Source organism: Mustela lutreola, chromosome 3 (genome assembly GCF_030435805.1).
Source record: "Mustela lutreola isolate mMusLut2 chromosome 3, mMusLut2.pri, whole genome shotgun sequence".
In the NCBI taxonomy this organism is placed as follows: Eukaryota; Metazoa; Chordata; class Mammalia; order Carnivora; family Mustelidae; genus Mustela; species Mustela lutreola.
The window spans coordinates 167,132,688-167,145,527 of record NC_081292.1 but is presented as its reverse complement, the minus strand read 5'-3'; the positions used below and the strand labels follow the sequence as shown (position 1 = coordinate 167,145,527).

Sequence of the window (12,840 nt, the reverse complement as noted above, 5' to 3'; positions counted from 1 at the left end):
TGTCCCAAGGCCCAACCCCACACTTGCCTCCACACTCCTTTCCTGACTGGTGTGATGTCTATTGGTTCCCAATACCCACTGCTTGCTCCTTTCCCCCTCTCTATCAGAATAGCCCCCATCTCCACTTACCAGACAACTCCTACTCTGTCCCCAAGCACACTGAATGCTAGGCAAGCTCTGCTAGTCTGAATGGAGTGGCAATGGCCATGGCTGGGTGTCTCCCTTTGCAATCACCCATACCGTGGGTGGCATGTAACAAGAACACCACAGTCTTAGAGAAAGAGTCCTAAACTCAAAACATCTGAAGTCTTAGATTAATGCTCCTGCGATATAAAGATTTATAAGAAATACAGACATGGTCATTCAGATAACCAAAATGTATTTTGGTCTATATATGCTTGGTCTTCATCCACCCTACCTGAAAGTGCTTCAGAGTCATAGGGTGAAAAGGTGTCTTATTAATAAAGGTGATTTGGGGCCCCACCTAAGTGTAGGGGCTAATTGCCAAGAGGACCAGTCATGTGACTAGAGGGTTGGAACTTTCTGTGCCACCCTGATCTCTAGGAAGAGAAGAGAGGCTGAAGTTTGGATTGGCCAATGGCCAATGATTTAGTCAATCATGATGATATAACAATGCCTCTATAAAAACCCAAGAGGAGACTTTTGAGTCCTTTTTTGTTTTTTGGATATCTTCCACATTTGGCGAATAAGAACACTTCCATGTGCCACCACCCTAAGCCCAAAGCTCCACAAGGACAGAAGTTCCATTGTTTGGTACCTCACCCTATAGGTCTCTTCATCATACTTCATCAGACTCATATCCTTTATCACATCCTTTTAATAAGCTGGTAAATGTAAGCAAGTGTTTCCCTGAGTTCTATGAGCCACTCTAGCGAATTTGTTGGACCTAAGGAGGAGGCCATCTGAACCACCAGTCTGTAATACTGGTAACAACCTGGAATTCCAACTGGCATCTGCTGGGTGGCAGGGTGGGGTGGCAGGGAAGACAGCCTTGTAAGATGAAACCCTTAACCTGTGGAATTGGTTGCTATCTCCAGGTAGAGCATGTCAGAATTGAGTTCACACCTGTTGGTATCCAAAAATTGTTTGGTGTTTTGCGTAGGGATCACCCCCCCACACACATTGGCAGTGGGTCCAAGAATGCTAAAAGAACTCCCTAAATCTCAAGCGGTACATATTCTGTATTTAGATGTGGGTAGCCAAGATAAGGGAGGAGGGTTCTTTAGGTTTGTGTTTACCTCTCACTGCTAGCTTTCTGGGCAGATCACCACCACCATGAGCATGCTGAAGACGGCACCCCTGTCTGACGCTCTTCCACACTGAACAAATTGTTGCCCCCTTCCCAGTTCAGGTGTGCTCAGATTTTCTACTGCCTGAGCTCTTCTAAGTTACTCCCAGGGCAAAGCCACCTTTGCTTCTCGGCTCAGGCCTGTGTGGATTTTCTCAACCTGCCTCAGCCAGCCTGGAATTTTGCAGTGACTGAGAGTAGTAGTCCCTCACCCACTGTGATTTTACTAAATGGGGTTTAAAATCCTGTGGTTTAATGTTTCCATATCAAAACATTTTAATCCGTATCTTTTTTTTAAAGAGAAAGAGCATGGTGCGAGGAGGTGGGGGGAGGCAGAGGGAGAGAGAATCCCAAGAGGATTCCACACCCAGAATGGAGCCCAATGTGGGGATCCATCTCATGACGCTGAGATAATGACCTGAGCCCAAATCAAGAGTTGGACACTCCAGGTGCCGGAGTGGCTCAGTTGGTTAAGCAACTTCCTTCAGCTCAGGTCATGGTCCTGGAGTCCCAGGATTGAGTCCCCACATCGGGGTCCTGCTGCTTCTCTCTCTGACCCTCTCCCTTCTTGTGCTTTCTCTCGCTCTCAAATAAACAAATAAAATCTTAAAAAAAAAAAAAGGCAAAAAAAGGAAGTGGACGCTTAACTGAGCCACCCAGGTGCCCCTAATTTACTAATTCAATAATCTAGTTCTAATTTGGTAAAGGAACATGAAAGGAACAAAACAATCATTGTTCCCTCCTCCCATGAACCATTTGGGCAGTCTGTGGTAATATAAATAAGATGACTGATTTCTATATACCTAATAGAAAACAAGAGGTCAGACCCAGAATAAGAATTTCCCAAAATTTAGCAAGGTTAATATTTTGCAAAGCAAAACAGGAGAACACAACCATAAATCCATTGTCAAAACAAAATACATGGGAAAATCTGACTTCAATGTTAAAGCTGCTAACTTCTGTCTCAGGAGGAGGAGCTGCAGCAGCACAAATGACTCAAAAAGCCAAATCAAGGCAAGAAATAATTTTCAGAACAACCTTTTGATACCTAGGAACCTGTATATGAACATTCTCTTTCATAACAGTGAAAAAATGCCCCCCAAAACAATAGTAATAAACCCTGAAAAACCTAAGAACCTGTATTAGAGAAAACCTATACATTCTCCTAGGAGATACACAACATAAAAAACTATAGAGATGTACAGTAAGAATAAATATAAAAAATTCAATCTTCTCCCGAATTTATAGGTTTAATCCGTTTCTTATGAAAATCACTTTGAATTATTTGGGGGAGAATCTCGTAGTTATTCTAATAGTCATCTGGAAGTTAAAAAAAAAAAAAACATACCACTAGCCTAGATCGTTTTGGTAAAAGACCATGGGGCAGTGAGTAGCCTCTGCCAGGAGCTGTGTATATTACAGAGGGGCAAGAACAGGCAGGTCCCTGTGAGGTCAGAGTGCTGGCTGCATTCCCTAGGGACTCCCAGGATATGGCTCCCATGCTAATGAGTCTGCTCTCCTGCATCTCAGTTCCACACGTTCTAGTCTGTAAGGAGCTCTCTGCTAACAGCTAGACTGTATGTACTCTGAAAGGTACTGCCTTAAGCTTTGTACCTCTGGACCTGCCTGATACACAGCAGGACCTCCTCAGGTGTTTGTGAAATCAAGTGTCAACAGCTCCTGCCAGGACAGGTGGATAAACAAAAGGTACTGAAGTCTGCATGAGAGAAGGTCTCAGTGGTGTCTCTCTTGATGCTGCTCCCCGCAAAATATCCACAGGGAGTCTCTGTAAGATTACAGAGGATTTCTATTTGCCTGAATGCTCCACACTAAGCACGTGTAACTTTCACAACGTGAAAATACTGAAAAATTATAAGGAACAAATCAATAGTCAAAAAAATCAAATCATAAAAAGCGATTAAATGTTGTGTAAATGTGAACATTTGCATGTTGTGTAAATACCATTATTCTTAATGCAGAATGGGGTAAAAAAAAAAAAAAAGTCACCACAATAAACTACTAATAGTTGGACAGATTTCATAAAAATGTGAAACTTCACTTTGGAACAGTTTAAGCCCTGAGTCAATTCCATGAGTCCTGACACAGTAAAGCTGCCAGGCAGAGAAGGGGGTGGAGCAGGCCACACATTCAGACACCCAGAACTTGGACAAAGAGAAGTAAGGATCCCACCGACCCACGGCTATTGGGGAATGCAGAGATGGTATCAGAAAACTAAGTTGTTAATGGCACCTTAAACGATGCCAGGTGTGCCTTACTGGCTCATTTGGCAGAACACGTGACTCTTCATCTCAGGGCAGTAAAATCAAGCCATGTTGGGTGTAGATTACTTAAAAATAAAATCTTTAAGAAAAAAGGGTCTTTTTTAAAAAGCCCAGAAATTCAAAACAAACGACTTACACAAAAATCAAAATTAATGTCAAAAAAATTCATGATTGGGACACCTGGGTGGCTCAGTGGGTTAAAGCCTCTGCCTTCAGCTCAGGTCATGATCCCAGAGTCCTGGGATCAAGCCTGGCATTGGGCTTTCTGCTCAGCAGGGAGCCTGCTTCCACCTCTCTCTGCCTTCCTCTCTGCCTACTTGTGATCTCTGTCTGTCAAATAAATAAAATCTTAAAAAAAAAAAAATTCAGGATGGGTGAAAACAAGTACTTATATATATATATATATATATATATATATATATATATATATATATATATATATTTTATTTACTTGACAGAGAGAAATCACAACTAGGCAGAGAGGCAGGCAGAGAGAGAAGGAAGCAGGCTCCCCGCTAAGTAGAGAGCCCAATGCAGGGCTTGATCCCAGGGTCCTGGGATCATGACCTGAGCTGAAGGCAGAGGCTTTAACCCACTGAGCCACCCAGGCACCCCGAAAACAAATACTTTTAAAGACAGGATATGGTGCCTTGTGGAGACATACCAGAACCTGAGGCAAAAGGAAAAGTTAGGAATACCGATATGGATACTTGGTTTATCTTGGATTTCTCACTACTTTTTTTTTTTTTAAGATTTTATTTATTTATTTGACAGAGATCACAAGTAGGCAGAGAGGCAGGCAGAGAGAGGTGGAAGCAGGCTCCCTGCTGAGCAGAAAGCCCAATGCGAGGCTCGATCCCAGGACTTTGGGATCATGACCCGAGCCAAAGGCAAAGGCTTTAACCCACTGAGCCACCCAGGCGCCCCTGGATTGCTCACTACTTTTTTCCTTAAAGGAAATTAAAATATCATTTGTCTTGATTCCTGGGTGTTCGGTGCTGCCTTAATTGTCGTCTTCTCTCCCCGATCCCCGCCTGAGTTGGGGAGTCTAACGGACAGCCCAAGGGCCGACGTCGTGCCAGGCCAGAGAAGGGACACCTGTCGCAGAGGGCTCCCCCCCCCCCCCACCTCCGCGGGAGCTGGGCCCACGCCAGGGTGCAGCTGGACCTGTGCCGGCAACTCTCGGGACCCAGGTCTTTGCACCACCGAGCCACGCAAGCCCAGACTCCAGGGCTGCCCTGAAGGAACTAGTTCCGCCCATTCGGAGGTGCTCTCCTGCGCCCGCTTCTGCACCACGCCAGCCCACCACCTCGTTCGTCCGTGCCGGGCCAATCACAGCGCCGCCCGCGCCGACGCCGACCAATGGGAGCGTCCACCGAGCGAGGGGCGGGCCGCTGTTGTCCGTTACCCGACGCGCCCCGCGGCAGCACGAGGAGCGACTCGGCTCTGAGGCTGCGGCTGAGGTCCGGAGTTTCTCGTGCGGTGGTGGCGACGGCGGCGACGGCGGCGGTGTGGCTCTGAGGTGCGACGGGCATAGACTTGGGCTGGCGGGGAGCAGGCCGGGTGCCTGGGGGCCGCTATAGCGAAGCCCAGTTGAATCGAGCCCCGGAGGCGAGAATCCTTAGCGGCTGGGGGCCCGGCGGGGTAGGCCGCCGCTCTGGGTTTGCGCAGTGGCGTAGAGTCTGTTCCAGAATCCCCCAGTTTGGTACCTTCATATTCGATCCTAAGTGTGGTCCGCCGCCTCACCTCGCAGGCGCTAAGGCGGCCTTGGCACCCCAAGAGCGGGCCTAGAGCTAAGAAGCGGGACTGTCGGGTAGATGGAGTTATTTCCGGTGGGAGGCGGAAATCCACCTGCGCGTGCATCGCTGTGACAGGCGTTCACGGGTCCCCTGCCACGGGCGGAACCAGCTGGATAGACGGACAGCGGACCCAGACTCCCCGAAGTGGGTGTGTTGGCCAGGCCAGCAGGGGTTCCCGCAGCCGGGGTGTCTGGGGGGACCCGGAGGGGGAGGGGGAGTTCCAAGTGGTTGGCGGGAAGCGGGACGCGGCAGCCAGGGAGAACGCACGGGGCTCACCTGTCGAGGACGTGTTGTGGCAGGTTGACGCAGAGCCCAGGCACTTTTTCCGAGAGGCTGGCAGGGGGTCCTGCGGGGTGTTTAATCTGCATCCAAAGAGCAGTGACATCTGTTGCTGAGCTTTAAGCTGGGGTTTGAACTAATCCTGCATTCTGGAAAGATTGTTCTGGCCGGATAGGAGGTCATTGTTGCAGTCCGTGTGAGAGTCAGCGGTCCTTTACAAAAATGAGTCAGATGTGGGACGCCTGGGTGGCTCAGTTGGTTGGGCAGCTGCCTTCGGCCCAGGTCATGATCCCAGGGTCCTGGGATCGAGTCCCACATCGGGCTCCTTGCTCGGCAGGGAGCCTGCTTCTCCCTCTGCCTCTGCCTGCCTCTCTGTCTGCCTGTGCTCGCTCGCTCTCTCTCCCTCTGTCTCTGACAAATAAATAAATAAAATCTTAAAAAAAAATGTGTCAGATGTTAAAACTGACAGGACTTGACAGGGATGGAGGAGTTGTCAAAGGAGAGTCCTGCGGGTGCTGGCTGGGTTCTGGGATTGAAAACACAGGAGGGAATCGTTTGGTAAATAAGAACCGAGAAAACAGAATAGAACTGGGTATGTACCTAGGAGTGGAATTGCTGGATCATATGGTCATCCTCTGTTTAGTTTAATGAGGAACAGCCAGATTGTTTTCCAAACCGGAAATTGTTTTATCTTCTCACCAATTTTGAGGGTTCCAGTTGCTTCATTCCCTTGCCAACATTTCTATTCTGTGTGTGCTTTTTTTTTTTTTTTTAATAGCCATCCTAGTGGATATAAAGTAGTACCTCATTATAGGTTCGATTTGCGTTTCTCTAATGAATACTGATATATTGAGAATCTTTTCATGTGTTTATTGGCCATTTGTGTATCTTTGAAGAAATGTTAATTCAGGTATTTTGCTTGTTTTAAAATTGGGTTGTCTTTTTGTTGCTGATTTGTTAGTGTTCTTTATATATTCCAGATAGTTGACCCTTACCAGAAGTGTGATTTGCAAGTGTTTTTTTTAATACTAAAATTTTTCCTTTTGTCCAAGTTTTTGGTGTTGAATATCTGTACATATTTAAGAATGAAGCTTGCATGGGCGCCTGGGTGGCTCAGTTGGCTGAGCGACCGCCTTCGGCTCAGGTCATGATCCCGGACTTCCAGGATCGAGTCCCGCATCGGGCTCCCAGCTCCTTGGGGAGTCTGCTTCTCCCTCTGACCTTCTCTCTCATGCTCTCTCTCACTCATTCTCTCTCAAATAAATGAATAAAATCTTTTTTTTTTTTTTAAATGAAGCTTGCAACACGTTGAATGCAGATTTGAAGGCAGAATTGGACATGGACGAGAATCCATCTTGTAACAACAGATATTAAAGAGAGTGGCAGAATTTTAATGCTCTTTTTGCTAACTTTTTTGAAAATACGCATTTTTACATTTAAAGTGCTGCTTAAAGGGCACCTGGGTGGCTCAGTGGGTTAAGCCTCTGCCTTTGGCTTGGGTCATGATCTCAGGGTTGTGAGATCGAGCCCTGCATCAGGCTCTCTGCTCAGTGGGGAGCCCTGCTTCCCTTTCCCCCTCTGCCTGCCTCTCTGTCTGCTTGTGATCTCTCTCTCTGTCAAATAAATAAATAAAATCTTTAAAAAAATAAAAAATAAAAAAATAAGGTGCTGCTTAAGTAATGGATTTATGAATGTTTATGAATAAATATTTAAAATTTTTCTATTTTAATTCTAATAATGTAAGTATTAGTAGGTATTAGCCACATAAACAAATACTCTTTGGGGTTCTCAATACTTCATAACAATGTGAAGACTTCCTGTGTCCAAAAAATAAGAAACCACTGATATATTCTAAGTCAGTCATTTTGATAAGTTAGTTTTCTTTTCTTTCTTTTTTTTTTTTTTTTAGATTTTTTTATTTATTTCAGAGAGAGAGATCACAAGTAGGCAGAGAGAGAGAGGAGGAAGCAGTCTCCCTGCTGAGCAGAGAGCCCCATGCGGGGCTCGATCCCAGGACCCTGGGATCATGACCTGAGCCGAAGGCAGAGGCTTTAAACCCACTGAGCCACCCAGGCGCCCCAAGTTAGTTTTCTTTTCATCTTAACTTTTATTTTAAATACTTTCCAGGAATTTCTAGAGTAGGATCTTAAATAAAATCCCTTAAGCCAAGAGTTAGTAGAAATTTTTAGATGTAATATAAAAGTCTGTAAAAACCTCTATTTATGTGTGTATGTGTATGTTCTCGGGGAAGTGAATGTGAGACTTCTATAAAATCTTTGGAAACTCCATAACCACAAACATTAACAGCCACTAGCCAGACTTAAGGCGATAAAAATAATAAAAGGTTACTAAGCTCTTGGTATTAGGCCAGATTTTTTTCCGTTATCAGATTTTTTTTCCGTTATTTTTTCCGATTTCGCTAAAATCAGTTTCTGAAACACTACATTGGAGGCTGAATACTTCTAGTCCAGATTATTCCTAAGCCTCAAATTGTATATCATTTTCAATTTGTACATGTTAGAGGCACTTAGAACTTGTATGTATTAAATGAACTCATCATCTCTATTTCTTCACACCCAAAAGCAAAATAATATAAATGTATTCCTTCTCCTTTGTTCCTAGTTCAGTGAGTATACCATCAATGATAGTGAGTTCACTTTTATACATATTAAGTCTAGTTGTCTTGTCTCCTCTTTTTGCCCATGTTTTACCGGTGGGTCATCCAATAGTTGTTCTTGTAACTTGAGAAGCTCTATTCCCTTTGAGATGTTCTTTGTTAGTGATTGGCCCCTATGTAAGCCTTATGATTTAGCTTATGTCACTTTCTTTATAATCTTTTCCTTTTATCAATTTATCCATGCTATATTATTGTCTACTTAATTATTGTGAAATCCAAAGTAGATATAGGTTATATTTTTCTTACTCAGCTAGAGTATTAGTTTTTAATTGCTTTTTTAACTACAACTCTCAGTTTTAAAAACTCAAAATGCATTTGTGTGTAACAGTATATCCTTTATGTCAAAGTAAATACCAAATAGATTTAGTAATCAATATGATAGCCGACTCCTACTTGCTTGTCTTGTGTAGATTTTAGTTTAAAAGACAATTCCTCAGGAAAGCCTTCCCTTAACCCTTAGTCTGGCTCTTTTATTTATTTATTTTTTAAAGATTTATTTATTTATTTGAGGTGGGGGGAGAGGGAGATAGAGAAAGAGAGACTCTCAAGTAGATTCCCACTGAACTTGAACCCTGACTCAGGGCTCAATTCCATGACCCATGAGATCACAACCTAACATAATGGCTCTTGTGTCAGGCTCCTTGCTTAGTGGGAAGTCTGCTTCTCCCTGTCCCTTTGTCTCTCTCTCCCCACTTGTTCTCTCTTGCTCTAGAACAAGCAGGGTAGAGGAGCAGAGAGAGGGGGAGAGAATTTCAAGAAGACTCCATGCTGAGGGGGGAGCCTGATGCAGAGCTCAATCTCACAACCCTACGATTGTGACCTGAGCCAAAATCAAGAGGTGGACACTTAACCAACTGAACCACCCAGGTGCCCTGGAATATGTATTTTTAAAGAGTGTCCCAAGTTTGAGATAGGGGACCCTATAAGAAGTTATATGCTCTCTCTCTATTCTCCTATTCTGCTTCTGGAAATTGCTTCTTTGTTTTATGTGCATCATGTTTCATAAGGGCCGAGACTGATCACCCCTATATTCTTTTTTTTTTTTTTTTTTAAGATTCTATTTATTTATTTGACAGAGATATCACAAGCAGATGGAGAGGCAGGCAGAGAGAGAGAGAGAGAGAAGCAGGCTCCCTGCTGAGCAGAGAGCCCAATACGGGACTCGATCCCAGGACCCTGAGATCATAACCTGAGCCGAAGGCAGCAGCTTAACCCACTAAGCCACCCAGGCGCCCCCACCCCTATATTCTTAACACTTAACATATGACTTAGCAAATATAAGTTTGGTCATTATTGACTTATATATTAAAGAATGATTCTCTAGAGAAGGATGGGTATACATTCCTTACACTGGAATGTAATTTCTTGGTAATAGGGTAGGTATATGTTTAACATCATTAGAAACTTAGTTTTTCAAAATGGGTTTTAGCAATTTGCATTCCCTTTAGCAGTGTTGTTATGAATTCCAGTTTGTCTACACACCCTCACCAATATTTGCTGTTATCAGTCCTTTTTTTTTTTTTTTCCTTTCTCATGAATGTGAAGTGGTATGTTGGTGATTTAAATTTGCATTTCCCTGATGACTAATGATCCTGAGCACTTTCTCTAATCTTAAGAGCAGTTCATATGCCTTGTGTTATGTATGTGTGAAGTAATACCCAAGTATTTTGTCCCTTTCTTTATTAGATAATCTTTTTTTAAAAGATTTTATTTATTTATTTGACAGATAGAGATCTCAAGTATGCAGAGAGGCAGGCAGAGAGAGAGGGGGAAGTAGGGAGCCCAATGAGGGACTCGATCCCAGGACTCTGGGATCATGACCTGAGCCAAAGGCAGTGGCTTTAACCTACTGAGCCACCCAGGCCCCCTATTAGATAACCTTTTTAAAATTGTATTTGTGTTCATTCTTTACATAATCTAGGTAAGAGTCCTCCGTTGGATATATAAATTGTGACTATTTTCTCCGTCTTTGTCTTTTCACTTTTTTAGTGGTGTCTTCTGATGAGCAGAAGTTTTAAATTTTTTGTGGAAGTTTAAATTAGCAACTTTTTAATTAATACTTTTTGTATTCTAAGAAATCTTTGCCTCCCCCAAAGACATGAATATATTCTCCTGTATTTTCTTGAGAAAATTTATAGGTTTGCTTTTTGCATTCGGAAATGTGATCTATCTCACTTCTGTTACATAAGATGTAAAGTAGGGAGTCTAGGCATTTTTTCTGCCTTTCAGAAATCTAGCTGTGTCAGCACCATTTATTGAATCTGCCCTAGCCCTTCCTTTCCACGTTGAACTGAATTAGTACCTGTCTCAAAAATCAAGTGGCTCTCTTTCCAGACTCTCATAATTTGTTCCTTAATCTATTAGTCTAAATACTACACTGCAAATACTCTAGCCTTATAAATAAGTCTTGAAATATGTGTCATTTAATTTTCTTCTAAACTATTTTGGCTACTCCAAGTTCATTGCATTTCCATGTAAGTTTATAATGAAGTTGTCAACTTCTACAAAAAACAAAATTATTCTGCAGTTTTGATTGAAATTGTGGTCAGTCTGTATCTCAGTTTGTAGAGAACAGATCTTAACAATATTGTCTCTTGATCCATGAACATGGTGTATCTCTCCTTTTGTTTAGTTCTGCCTTAATTTCTCTTAGCAGTGTTTTATAGTTTTCAACATAAAATTTTTATACATCTTTCATTGCATTTAAACACCAAGTTTTTAATGTTTTGTGATGCTTTTGTAAATGATACTCTTCTAAAATTTTCATTTTCCAAATGTTTGTTACTAGAGGATAGAAATGCACTTGACCTTTTATTTTTCAACTTTGCTTAATTTACTTATTGTTGTAGTAGTTTTTCTATATCACTTTGTTTTTTCTCTGTACATTATCTGTTAATAAAGACTGTTGTACTTTTTCCCCTCCAATCTGTATGCCTTTTATTTATTGTACTGTCTATGACATCTAGTACATGAAATAAATGTAAGAGAGTAAATGTCTTGTTTTTGACAGAAATTATTCAGTTTTTACTATCAAATATGTTAGCCATACAGTTTTTTATTCTTTTGGTTTTTTTGTAGATACCCATTATTAGATTGAGGAAATTCCTTACTGGTTTTTTTTTTTTTTTTAAAGGTTTTGCCATTAATAGGCTCTGAGTTTTTAGAGATGTTATCAAGTTCTTCTGCATCTCTTAAGATAATCCTGTGATTTTTCTTCTTTATTCTCTTACTGTGGTCAATAATTGATTGCTTTTAATGTTGCCAGATTTGCTTTGCAAAAAATTATTTTAGGCTATAGGAGTCTATGTGCATGAGAGCTGTTGGCCTATTTATTCTTTTCTTGCAATGTCTTTCTTAGATTTTGGTATCAAGCTTATGCTGAATTTCTAAAACATATTGGGAAGTCTTCCCTCTTCCTTGTCTTTCTAAAGAACTTTGTCTAAAATTGAATTCTGCCTTTATTTCTACTTTAGTTGATGGGTAGAATTCATCAGTGAAACCATCTGCATCTGGAATTTTCTTTGAGGGAAAATTTTTATTTACAGGTTTAATTTTCTTAAGAGATATGGGACTATCCAGATTGTTTATATATTCTTGTATCCATTTTGGAAGGTTGTGGGTTTCAAGGAAGTGTGTCTGAGTTGTAGAATTTATCAGATAATGTTGTTCATTATATTCTCTATTATTTTAATGTCTGTAAGTTTCTATAGTTATGTCTCCTTTATCATGCATGATAATGGCAATTTTTGCTTTTTTTCTTGAATGTTCTGTGAAGAGTTTATAAATTTTATTAATCTTCAAAAATTTGGATGTGTTCCTTTTTTGTCTATTCATTTACTTTTATTTACCTCTCATTATTTTCATCATACTTTGGACTTAATTTGTTATAATTTTTCTAGTTTCTTAAGACAAATAATTGATTTTAAACCTTTTTCCTTTTCTAGTATAAGGTCTTAAAGCTATACATTTCTCTCTAAGCACTATAAATTTTGATATGTTGTATTTTCATAATCATTTAGCTAAAAAATTTTTAATTGCTGTTGTGATATGGTTTTTTATCCATGAATTATATATAAATGTTTTTTTTTTTAATTTCTAAATTTTTGGAAAGTATGGGATGCCTGGGTGGCTCAGTTGGTTAAACATCTGACTCTTGATTTCAGCTCAAGTCATGTTATGTTCTCAGGGTGCTGGGTGCACCCTGTGGTGGGTGTGGAGCCTGCTTGGGGTTCCCTCTCTCCCTCTCCCTCTGCCCATCCCCCCTTGCAAAAGAAGTATTTGGGAAGTTACCCTTTTTATTATTCTTAATTGTACTGTAGTCAGAAAACATACTTTCAAGCATATGGAAGATTCTGGCCATAATATAGTAACAGAAATTTGATTTATCATGTTGCCACAAAACAACTTGAAAACTAGGCCTTGTGTATGAAACAACTGTTTCCAGATACTGGGCAATAGGCAGTATAGGACTGTGATTTCCGAAGGAAAGAAAAC

The 12,840-nt window shown here is 41.5% G+C and overlaps 1 protein-coding gene across 1 annotated transcript in view; it reads left to right on the top strand.

Moving 5' to 3' along the window:
* The first annotated feature begins 5,006 nt into the window (after positions 1-5,006).
* The window catches only part of RBM44 (RNA binding motif protein 44), a 31,757-nt gene continuing 23,923 nt past the window's right edge, over positions 5,007-12,840 (top strand). The window contains exon 1 of the mRNA XM_059168970.1: positions 5,007-5,113. The gene's annotated coding sequence lies outside the window, so the exon portion shown is untranslated. The remainder of the gene's footprint in view (positions 5,114-12,840) is intronic.